This window comes from Notamacropus eugenii, chromosome 2 (genome assembly GCF_028372415.1).
Source record: "Notamacropus eugenii isolate mMacEug1 chromosome 2, mMacEug1.pri_v2, whole genome shotgun sequence".
NCBI classification, from domain to species: domain Eukaryota; kingdom Metazoa; phylum Chordata; class Mammalia; order Diprotodontia; family Macropodidae; genus Notamacropus; species Notamacropus eugenii.
In genome coordinates, this window is record NC_092873.1 from 148,010,683 (window position 1) to 148,023,621 (window position 12,939).

The window sequence follows — 12,939 nt, forward strand, 5'->3', positions numbered from 1 at the left end:
CACCTGAAAGAGATCTTATAAGGGAAATCCACAGCAATATTATAGTCAAATTGTGAAACCTCTAGTAAGGATAAATATTATGAACAATAAGAAAAAAATCTGTTTAAATATGACAGTACCACAATTAGGTTAAGCAGGAGAAGGTCAAGGTAGCTGGTAGAAGTAAAGCAGAGGATTTAGTAGGGATAGGACATAAGAGATATGTCCAAACATAAAAACAAAGATCAGGAGTAGAATTTGCTAGGGAAGATATATGTACCTATGTATGTATATATGTGTATATATGTATGCGCGTATGTATATATGCATAAGTATATATGCTATATATATATATTCTACAAGTAGGAAGTGCACAGCAGAGAACAAAAGAAAATTTACAAGGAAGCAAAGAAAAACTGAACAGCTCTCAAGATAATGCATAATATTTATGTATATAAATTGAAATGGAAATTTCTTTCTGTTTATTTGAATCTGGCCTTATATTCTACTGTGCATGACATGTTTTCTTTTCTCTTTCTTTGTTTTGTATTTAAGTTTCAATATTTTAAGTTTAAAATATGTTTCTTTTCCTTTCTTATTGTGTATTTAGGTTTTAGTTATAAAAAAAAATTTTTTTTGAAAAAGAGAAAAATACCTCTCATATATAACAGAGTCACCATTTGAGTAAAACAGGAATAAAGACATAGAATAGGATGACAACAGCAAGATTCTAGAAAAAGACACAAATAAAAGAGACCTTTCGAGAAAAAAAAAAGCTAACAGATGACTGTGACTAATTGGATATGGAGGATGAAAGAAAAAAGGGAGGCAAAAGTCACCCCAAGGTATTAAACTTGGATGACAGGGGAAGTGGCTATAGTTTGAACATAAAGATGGTTTAGTAAAGACAATGATAAGTTTTATTTCAAACATTATGTGTGAGGTGATGTCAAGACCTCTAAATCACTAGAAATAGATATGAGATACAATATAAAGAAATTCACTAGAGCAGATGCAAGAGTATCTTACAGCATGTGTTACATAAATTCACTTTAATAATCCTGTTTTGACATTAGAATGGTGAAGGGTTTTTTGTTGTCTTTCAGTCATTTTTACTTGTGTCCAACTTTTATTTTTCTGAATATAGGAAGTATTCAACTCTTCATGACCACATTTGGGGTTTTCTTGGCAAAAATACTGGAGTGGTTTGCCATTTTTTTCTCTAGTTCATTTTAAAGATGAGGAAACTGAGGCAAATAGGGTGAAATGAATTACCCTGTCATAGAGAAAGTAAGTGTTTGAGGACAGATTTGAACTCAGGAAGATTCCTGACCCCCAAGCCTGCCACTCTATCCACTGCACCACCTAGAAAGAGAGGTAAACAAATATCATTCCTGTCCAGAAATGTCCTGCTATGAATTAAATAAATACTAGAGGAATAAACAAAGCCTGGAAAAAAATGAAATGCTTGTTATCTACTCCACATAGTACTTAAATACCATTTATACTCCAAGTAATTGCTGTCATAACTCAAAGTAAAGTTGAGCTGATCTGATGAACCCTAATATCCTTCAGTAGGAAACTAGTACTGATTGCTGAGTTTACTTGCCATGATTTTAATGGTAAAATTTAATTAATTTTAAAAACACAGAATTTGAAGAGATTCCCTTTTCCAGGAATTTTCAAAACCTTCTGTTGTCTACTTGTAAACTTAGAGAACCTTGAAGTTCAGCTCATGGATTATCGAAGTCCCTGACTTTTTTCAACCAAGATCTTTTCCTGACACCTACAAAAAATGGAAGTTATGAAATTAGAGAAAGAAAGACTGTGATGGGTTTAAGAGCATATGAATTCCACCTGATTATAATGCTGCTGCTAATTATTGAGCTTTCAGAATATTATCTTTTGAGATTAAACACAAGGATACTCATCTAATGTAATTAGCCTCTCAAATGTTCTCCAAAACCCCCTCTAGAATTTTCCTCTTCTTTTCATTACGTTACCTAAGTAATTTACTTTATGTGGTCTGACCACATCACTACTTTGCTCACCAACCATCCGTGACTCCCTATTCCTCACAGAATAAAATTGACTGGTTGTTGTCTTTCCTTCTCCAAGAGGACCAAAATGACATTGCTACGTTAGAGACAAGTTACAATGTGTCTGATTGTGTCTGATCTGAGCAATTCGAACTTGGAACATTTGGGGTGGATTCTCCAAATTTATGCATCCCACATTTCTTTTGAGCTACTTCAATTCTCCTTTGCTTATAGAACACAGCACCTTTTCTGATGAGGGCATGCTATGCTGGGCAGTCCTGTAACAGTGTCTCCCATGTCACACAATCAATTACAAAGTTCTTGAGAGTATTCTTGTACCACTTTTTCTGACCACCTTGTGAGTGCTACAAAATCGTTGGTCTTCAATTTAAATCCTCTATCATCTATCTCTAACCTACCTTTCTACACTTCTTTCGAATTAATGCCCTCACTGTCTTATGTTTATCTTTGCATCTCTAGTACCTGACTGTTCTATGCATATAATAGACACTTAGTAAATGTGTGTTGAATTGACTCAGTTACTGAATTCCATGCTTCCACTAATTCAGACTATTTGCCTTTACCAATCTTGCCTTGTTATAAGCCCTGGCAAAATGACTAGCACATACTTAGCACTTAATAAATATTTGTTGACTTAGGATCATGGAATCATCCATTTTGAACTAGAATCATGCCTTTAGAAACCATCTAGCCTAATTTTCTTGCTTATAGACAAGACCTATGAAGGTTAAGTAACTTTCCCAACATTGTGCTGGTTGTGTCAGAAGCAGAATTTCCACCTAGATCTTCTCATTCCAAAGTCAAGGTTCTCTGCTCTATCCCATTCTGCCTCCATAACTGAAGCAGATTCCATCTACATTTTGTTAACATGTGCTACTGAATAAAGCCATGCCCAAACTGTCCCTGGAAAAGGAAAGCAAGACATCCATGTATCTGCTGCAGTTGTTATGTTTGAAATAGTGGCTGTTTGTGATGTAACTGCAGCTTCAGAATCCAATGCAGACTTTGCCTTTAATGAGCAAGTTAGGATGTCTTCCACCACTATTGTGCTCCTAGAGGTAGAAACCCCTCCTATCCCCAAGGGCAGTCAGCTTTCGTCCCAGTAGGCTAGAAGATAACACCAGGGGCTATGAAGAGATTATAATTGTAAGTACTTAGCTCAGTGCCTGACACATAGCAAGAACTACATAAATGTTATCATCGTCATCATCATCATCATCATCATGATCATCATCATCATCATCATCATCACCATCATCATCTGTTTTGTTTTTTTCAAGGCAAGCAGAAAAGGAGGACTGATAAAGACTTTCATGCCACCCCTAGAAACCATATCTGGCTCCATAGAATGCATTTTTCCCAACATGCTTCGTGAATGCCACCTAGCTTTGGTTCTAGAATTCCACAGCTGTTTGAAGTTGTGCTCTGTGTATTTACAAAACATTTCATCTACTCGTTGTAGAAATATCTTTATAGAACTAGAACAAAAAGGACCTTGGTGAACAAAAATTTGAATTTCCTCATAAGCGTAAACAGACTTGGGAGGGAAAAGTCTGCTATTAAATCAGGCTAACATCTGCCAAAAGTTTTATACTAACTGAAAGGTTGCCTTACTGAAAGGAAGGCAACTACTGTCATCAACTTCCAGATAATTAATTTAAGTAGGCAAGGAGCAGTTAGTCATACAATTAGCAACAGCATGGGAATTTTTGCTATATCTGCTAGTTACTGCCAAGAGAGCCCAGTTTTCTTTACAAAACACAGTAAGCTCAAAGATCAAATGTTCCTTAAGAAAGTATCAAGAGACACAGTAGAAATGCTCAGTGTTCCTTAACGCAGTGACTATCACATATAAGGCTGGTGATTCTGGCTTCTTATTAATTCATTTACTTGTTTAATTCAAACATTTATTAATATTCTTGCTTTATGTGAAGTACAGCTGTGGGGAGGAGGGATAGAAGGGTGAGGAGGAGTTGATACAAAAATATTAGACATACTCCTTGTCTACAATCTAACAGGGTTGATAAGACATCTACACAGATAAATATAATGCACATTGAGATATGATGATTACAAAAGAGAACTACAAAGTGCTATGTGATCCAGTGAGGGAGAGTTTGCTTTCTTAACTCATATTAATACTGTTATTTTCCAAGGCAAAAGTAATATAATATCTAAGAGTCTTTTGCTCTTCTGACATTTTCAAATATGATCACACAATTTACTGTTATTGTCTACATCATAGAGACAGCCACTGAGTTATGGAGAAAAGACTACTACAAAAGGGAGGAAGATTTGGTTTAAGTCCCATATCTGATACATACTGTTTGTATGACTCTGGGACTCTTTTAGAGTCCCAGCCAAATCTCTAAGACTATAAGATAGATTAAAGGTACTGTCCTGCAGTGGTAAAGGGATTTCTCTCATCCTGGAGGGAGCTACCTATACCAACTAAATCACAAGTCTAGAGTGCAGCTGGAGTATAATGTCCAAAATCAACATTCATAAAGTCATAGATGCTCAGATTTGGAAGGGTCCTCAGAAGATTTTCATAAAACACAATACTGAGTCTATGTCTTCTACCTCCACTCTCCTCCAGACATGTTCAATATTTTTGATATCCTCTCTAAACTACTCAGAACTGAACACAATGATGTACTTGGACCAAGGACTTCGGTAATTCACTTAACACACATTTATTAAGTACATACTTGTTGAAGGCAGAGTACTATGTTAGGGGAGATACAAAGATGATAAGACAAAATTATGCCCTTTATAAAGCATACAGTCTGGAGGAATAAGAAAGATAACTATATACCATATTATGTTAAATCCCTTGGTGAATTATGAAGTAAAAGACTTTGTGTAAGGAAAGGCATTATTTATGGTCGTATCAGCCATAGCTACAGTGAGCAGATATCATTTAAATGGGGCTTTAAAAAATTAGTACGAACTTTCTAAGACAGAAAAAAAGGAGGGTATTCCAGTTATTTGCAACTATCAAATTTGAGATTCCCAATGTTTTCAAAAGGACCTCAGATTCAATTTTACCCAACTCTCACCCAAAGTATAAGTCTCCTCTAGCACATATGTGAAAAATGGTTGCCCTGCCTCTGCTTGGACACTTTCAATACAAGCCAGTTCACTTTACTTTTGGAAAATTATAAAGGGAAATAATAACAAAAATAAAATAATCCATCATTGTTCCAAGAATAAATGCATAATGCATTATTAAAATAAGATCTTTTTCAGTCCCACTCCAATTGTCATCAATTAAGCCCACAGAGGGGTTTGTCATTCTTTTATTCTTTAGAGATGCCTACTAGCTATAAAGCAACAAGTCCACCACCAGATTAGATATCGCTCTTAAATTTCAAAAGTTGTTATTCCTTGTCATAGTATAACATAGGGTCATTTTATAGAATGCTATCAAATGCTTCAAGGCAGACATAATTTGCAAAAGTGAAACAGATACATGGTAATGTATTGAACTTGAGAAGTCCAAGAAACTCATCCTGACAATTCATTTTGGCCTAAATACACTGTATATTTTTTTCTACCAAGAAGGTTGTGAATGACAGTCCCTGACAACCTGATTAGTTTTAGTGATATTTTTTTTTCCTATTTGAGTCTTCTTGCTTTTGATAATAAAAGATTCCTCTGAAGAGTAGGTGAGTTTTAGTGAGTCCTCTGGAAAGGAGAAATAAACTTTTAGGACTTTGTTGGACCTTTAATTTCACTGGGATAATAAATAATCCCTTCTGCAATACAGATCATAACTCCTCTATACCTTTAATCCTATATAATTCTCACACATATCTTTCCATAAATCCTCCCTTGAGAATCCATCCAATGCATTGGAAACTTTCCACTGGTTCTTTTAATATCCCGGAAATAAACTACCCAACTATTGTCTCCCATTTTTTGATACATAATGGATAGCTAATTTTTTCTGGTCATATATGTTCCTGATATGATATGATATGATATGATAGGTTATCTCTTTTATTTTGCATGCAATTCATTGTTGATAATATGCTACACCTACTTACACCCACTATTCATCTTTACATCATTCTTTGGATTATTTATAATCATTCATGTTCCATTCAATATGTCATATTGGGGGAATATTAATATTAAAATAACTTTTGCAACAGCATGCAGTTCAAAATCATGGAGCACACTACATTATATCTCAAAAGCAATGCAAAGCAATCTTTTTCTATTCAATTCTGGATCTGGTTTATTGTCCATCTGTATTGTCTTTTTACATTGGTGATAAACTCACCTGAATAATTGTCCATCTAGCTCATTAATCTTTCCTTTTTTTTTTTTTGAGCCATTTGGAGTTAAGTGACTTACCCAGGGTCATATAGAAGCAAGCGTCTGAAGTCAAGTCCTCCTGACTCCATGGACAATGCTCTATCCACTGTGCCACCTAACTGCCCTTTAGATCATGGATTCTTAATCTTTTTTATGTCAAAGACTCCTGTTCTGGCCAGAAACTCTGAGGGTCTTCTCTTGCCAGACTGATTCTTTTATGAATGAAAATTAGACCATCATTTGCCTCAATTCTTACTTAGCCTTTAGCTACTGAATGGGTGCTGCCTCAGACAAACTGAGACCTTGGAAAGATTTTAGCTTAAAAAGGCCAGATTCTCCCACTGCATCCAGGGCCATCACCAGTTGTCCTGACCCATGTCTTGACATTCGAATGACTGGAGGAGAGAGTAAGGTTGATGACTTTGCACAGCTGTGCCTCACTTAAATCCAATTCACTTGCAAGTCAAAACATCACCCTCCTGAAGTCATTGGTCCTCTTCAAAATGAAAGATCAACAACAAAAGTAACAACAATGAAATCTATAGATTGCTTCTCACAATAATGTTTTTAAAGCATAAAATAAAATGCAGAGCATTACAAAGGAAATTAATTCTATTGAAGTAATCAAAATATTGGAAGAAAATGAATGTGTTGATTTCAAGTTGTTATTTTTTTCTGACTTTTTTTTCATTGTGGAAACTAGATCAATGTTTTTAGCACTGCTGTGAATTTTGCTAAGGTTTTCAAACAAGTTATGTTCCAGACCTCTATGAAATTACAATGTCATCTGAGAAAAGGAGAAAACCTCAGTACCTGGAAGGAATCTTGCTTTTGTTTCTACCCTATGAAGGATATTATCTAATATTTGGTAACATATTTTTGTTTCATTTGATCTCACTTTGATTCACTTGATACTCCAAAAGCACTTAGAAAAAGAGATTTTTAACAAAATGGACTAGGTTAACTGACTTTATATTAGGTAATACAAGAACCTCAGCTATTGTTGGTTGATTCATTTTTAAAAGTAGCTGGACTAAATTTTGTTGTTTTGTTTTGTTTTTTTTTAATGAATTGACACTTAAGGGAATTATTGCAACCAATCTAAAGCCAGAAACTAAAGCCCAAAGGTTGATAAGTCTTGACAAAGATTGTACTAAGAATACTGACACTATGATGAAAAGGAAGATACATAGACATGAATGATTAAAAGAATGAAAAAAACATTTATTAAGTGCGTACTATGTGCCTAGCAATGTGCTAACCATTGGGAATAAAACTAGAAAAGTTAAGCCATCCCTGGTTCTCAAGGAGCTCCTACTGTGATTGGGGGAGGTAACACATAAGAGAAAGTTAAGCTCAAGAGCAGATGAACAGTCCCAGAACTCCTAAAGATTCAGCATCAGGACATATAGCAAGACAGTCCTGGGGGATTGCAGGGTGTAGAAGTTGGGTAGATTGTAAGGCATGAAGGATTTTAGGAGATAGTGGTGGGACATATAGTGAGGCCTGACGGTCTTCTCTCTCACCAAAGGGAAGAGAGTTGTTGATTCCCATCTCATCCAATCTGTACAAGTAGTCAAACAGTAAGAAGACAGGGCAACTTGAGTGGTATTAGATTTTCCTGTTTTCTGGACATCCAGGAAGGGTTTCTGAGTTGTCTCAGGGCCAGGCAAGAGTCTGAGGAGAGAAAGAAAAGGAGGTAAGATGCCTCCAGTGGTGGTAACAAAAAATTAAGGTTAGAGACACTCAAATATGTACATACATGTGTGTATGTATGTATGTATATGTACATGTATTTTTAAAGATTTTTTTTCCTTCCTTACACCATTGAGAATTTTGGTAGAGAATCAGTAAGAAATAGACTCAATTGTTAGAAAGCTTGGAAGATTATATTACACAAGGCAAATAACCCTTTGAGAATGGAATAAGATAATAAAGATGAATCACATAATCTATAGAATCCTAGTCAGGAGGGAAATCTCTTGTTTTTCACTAACTGTTTATTAGATACATTAATTCAAGTATTGAATATTAATTCTAAATTATTTCTGAGAATTTAGGCTTTCCTAAACAGTGAAAGTAAATAAATCTTAATAGCCTTTATTTCTGACATACACCAATTTTCTTAACTGACTTTCAGAAAAGCATGCTCTTCAAAAATTTCCCATAGGAGACATCATGCTGTTATGGATCATTATAGAGATCGTTACATTGATCAGATTATGCAACATGAAAATCCTGGGAAAATGCAGATATTCTCATGAAACCCAAGGCTATGTGTCATTCAAAAAAACTGAAATAAAGAAATATATATACATTCTAGGTCATGGGAAAGAGTATTTCTTTTTTGCTGACAGCTTTGAATACTCTTTTCTGGCACACAGTAACCTCATAGGAATTCAAAGCAAGAGTCATTCTTAGATTTGGAAAGCCCTAATTTCAAAGAGGTTTAAGTTTGGCAGTGTCAAGAATCAGACTAAGAAAAATCACTCTTGCCCCTTAAAGGTCAACTAATCCAACTCTTTCGTTTTACAGAAGAAGAAATCGAACTCAACAAAAATTACATTGCTAGTAGTAGAAGAGCCAGTTTTTGAAGCTCAGGTCTCTGAATCCAGAACCAGAACTTTCTCTTTCAACCTTCCCTGTCATGTACTATTTTCACCTAGCACCCTTCCCAGAACAAGAAGGACTTCAGGAAACACTAAACAGATAATCATCTTCTGCTGAACATGAGTGCACAGATTCACCCAACCAGTCTAGCAAAGCCAGTTTCAGATGAAGGAGTGGTATCAGGGGAATGCCAGTAGGGCACATTCTGTTATTTTCCTTCCCAGGGGGAGGAGTCTCAGCAGAACACAAGAAATTACACACTGGGGAAAATTTCAAACTGCTACAGCTTTTCTTGTGTGAAGCCTTCAAATGAATCCCCCTTTTACTCATCTCACATGTTCATGATCTGTGTTCTCAGTATCATAAAACACCTGCCTAACGAACCAGAATAGCAATAATTATATTGACTTTCCTGAGGAGTGTAGTAGCCCCCTGTGGGTGTGTAATGAGGGTGGTCCTCCTAGTCACACACTTTTGAGCAAGTGCAGTTATCTTCTTACTGCTTACTTTTCATCATGAGGATTCTTTTAGCTAGCTGAAACTTCATGGGAACTCTATTGCTCTCCCTGCAGGCTATGTCCTTCCTACTTGCCTCAAGGAGTAAACGAGATTTTCTAAGGGTGAGTGAAGAGTGCCTTTCCCCTCACTCAGCAACAAACTATGAGCTCATGGTCTTCTGGACAAGTCTGTATCTGAGTTAGAATCATCTCTTCCTCTCCGCCTCTTTTTTTGGGGGGTAGAGGGAAGGTTTGGAAGATTCTAAAAAGCCAAAAATAGTGGCAAAGATTAAGGCTAGAGACACTTAAGGAGTCACCTGTGAAAAGAAGAACCATTGAAATATAAGCATTTGGTTTTCAATAAGCCATCCTCAGTGAAGAGGAAATATCAAATAGTTCCTCTCTATCAAAGGAATTATTTGCAAATATCCCAGAAAAGCTTAAATAGCCTCTCAACTGATTATATTTTTTCTATGATTCCTTATTGCTTAGAATTCTCTTTTTTAAGTGAGGGGATAAAATTTCCTGTTCAACACCTGAAACATGTTTGTATTCTAGGTAGCTAGGTGACCCACTGGTTAGAACCCAATGGTTAGAATGATTGGGCCCAGAAAGACATGAGTTCAAATATGATCTCAGACATTTACTAGCTGTATGAACCTAGGCAAGTCACTTAATCCCTGCATGTCTCAGATTCCTACTGTGTAAAATGGGGATGATAAAATAACACCTACTTTCCAGAGATGTTGTGATAATCAAATGAGAAAATAATTATAAAGCACAGTGCCTTGCACATAGTAAGCACAATTCAAGCGTTAGTTATTGTTATTATTTTTGTACTTTCCCTGACCACAACTTACTTTGTTGAGAGAAATTCATTAGACCTGAGCCCAAAATAGAATTGTTCCTCAGGACAATCAGGAATCTGATGTTAGAGTGAGATTGGAATACTGGATATCTCATTCCCCCAGTTGAAGAGACATATCCCTAAAGCAAAGAACCCAAGGAAAACTTCAAGGACAAGGAAAAATCAAGGATTGGCAAAACATTTCATATCCCATGACCTCATTCTAATAGTGCCTAGCTAGTCTCTCTGCCAGGTTAGGACTACAGGATCAAAGAGCTTGAGATGGAAAGAACTACAAAGTTTAACTGATCCAACTCTCTCATCCTGAATATAGCTGTAAAAATTTACTCATTTTTGTTGATTTGTAAAGTCTTCCTGTAGTATGACATGACATCAGGGAAGAGCTAAATGAAGCAGAGTCTGAGATCCTCTTTTGAGAAATAGTTATATCCCTATGGATTTACTAATCCTTTAGGGCTTTTTTAATTTTTTAATATTATTTTCTTTTTCCAATTGTCATTTTTTCTCCCTTCTACTTCCCTCTCCCACAGAGAAAAAAAAGAGAAAAACCTTTGAAATTAATATGTATAGTCAAATAAAACAAATTTCTATGTTGGCCATGCCCAAAATTGTGTGTTTCATTCTGCATATTAGTCTATCACCTTGTTGTCAAGAAGCAGGTTATGCTAATCTCTTTGTCAGGAAAGGCTTAGTTCTATTTCACTGTCTCTATCTCACTGGGACTTCAGGGACTGAATGTCTATTGGTGCTATTGATTTGTAAAGGTTTCCCCCAATTGGTCAAGGCAATTGTCAGTGAATTGACAAAATTTCTAGTCCTTAAAATGTATGTACTCATTATGTATGTACCTTCAGTACCCATTTGAGAAATTTATTTTCAAATACCTTTTTTCCTCATACCGTTCCCAAAATATTTTAATTAAAGAGAGTCCATTTAAATCACAGGTTCACAAGATGGTCAACACCACTCCCTGGGGAGGGCTGAAAAGTTCAGGGAGTGTCGTCGTAGCTTCAGATGCCATTGAAAGGTGTAGGATAACAATAAGTGGGAGGTGAAAGCATAAGAACAAAGAAGAATAGAGAAGAAAATTTTGAAAAATCATATGTTTCATCTGTTGTGTAACAGAGTTAAAGTCATAGTGATTACATTATTTTCCAAATAAACACACAAAATGCAAATTATAACCTATCATTGGTCAAGTCCACCAACAGGTCTTAACAAGCAAGTGTTGCCAGACAAGCCTGTCCTGCATTGTCTGGAAGGCCAGCATGCATCAGCAGAAATATGTGCTTGTAATGACTTGTTAAAATATTATACTGTCAGTTACATGACACAATATTGCATTATCAAAATTTTAATGAAGGAAAAAACTGCACAAATTTACAATAAATTATTAAATTTAAGATTCATCATTTTTTTTTAATATATTTTTTTTGAAATGATGCAATTAAAAAAACCCACTAAAGGAAAGTAGATTTCCAGGGTCTTCTGAGTAAATTTTTTTAAAGGTGGTATAAGGCCAAATAAGTTTGGGAACCTCTGATTTAAACAAATACTTGCTTGACAGTGTTTCTATTTCTCCTCATTCTTCCCTCTTGCTCCTCTTCCAGTATTCTAGGCACATCAAGAATCTATTTCAGTAGCTGCTTCATCTTCTTTTATGTACTCAGGATCTTGTGAATCCTGTTACTTTTCCTGCCCCTCAATTATTAGTACAAACCAAAGTTAGAAACTAAATTTCATGATCTTCCCAGTCACTGGAAGCCCCTCAAATTAGTAATAAAGGAGTTTTGGATCAATGAACTCCTGGGGAGAGGAGAATTGATTGGCTCCCTGATTACTAGAGCCATTCCTATATTTTTCCCTGATACTCTGGGGACCTCTTGGCCCAAATAACCCTGCCACAACAGAGAGGCAACCAATGCTATGGCAAATTCTTTGTAGTGCTAAAGTTGAGCCCTAATGAGGGTATGTGTATATGCCTACACACATGTATGTGTTTGTATGTATGTATACATACATATGCACATGTGTATGTATATACACATGCATGCATATATATGGAGACAGTAATTGTATATATGTGTATATATCTGTATATGTATATATTTGTACATATATAGTATGTTTTGAGCCAAGACTCAAACGTTGAAAGGGATTTGCTGCCTTAATATCTGCAACCCAAACATCATTCCTGCCACAGTCTTGCTGCCAGGATACTCTGAGTGATCAGTTAGGGAAGACTGTTCCTGATCAAGTCAACTTCCTCTCCAGATTTCTGTTCCCTACCACCACAGTCAGCTCTGTAATACAGTAATTGCTCTTCCATTTTCACTGCTATATTAAGAATAATGTAGTTACCTAGAACTCTCAAAATGATTACTACCTAGAACCATTCTCTTTGCCCTTGATCTTGGTCCACACTTAAGTTCAATCATGGAAGACACTTTATTCAGAGCAAGGGATCTACACACACACACACACACACACACACACACATACATATCTGGAGGACTTCCTTCCTCTGATTGGGTGTTATCTACATCACTGAATAAAGTGACTAGTGCCATTGATGTAAACACACAGCTCATGATAAAAT

At 35.9% G+C, this 12,939-nt stretch overlaps 1 long non-coding RNA gene across 1 annotated transcript in view; it reads right to left on the reverse strand.

Annotated features, from left to right (window-relative positions):
• Positions 1–7,568: 7,568 nt before the first annotated feature.
• The window catches only part of LOC140523712 (uncharacterized), a 67,830-nt gene continuing 62,459 nt past the window's right edge, over positions 7,569–12,939 (reverse strand). The window contains exon 3 of the long non-coding RNA XR_011973448.1: positions 7,569–8,042. This is a non-coding gene — a long non-coding RNA (uncharacterized lncRNA). The remainder of the gene's footprint in view (positions 8,043–12,939) is intronic.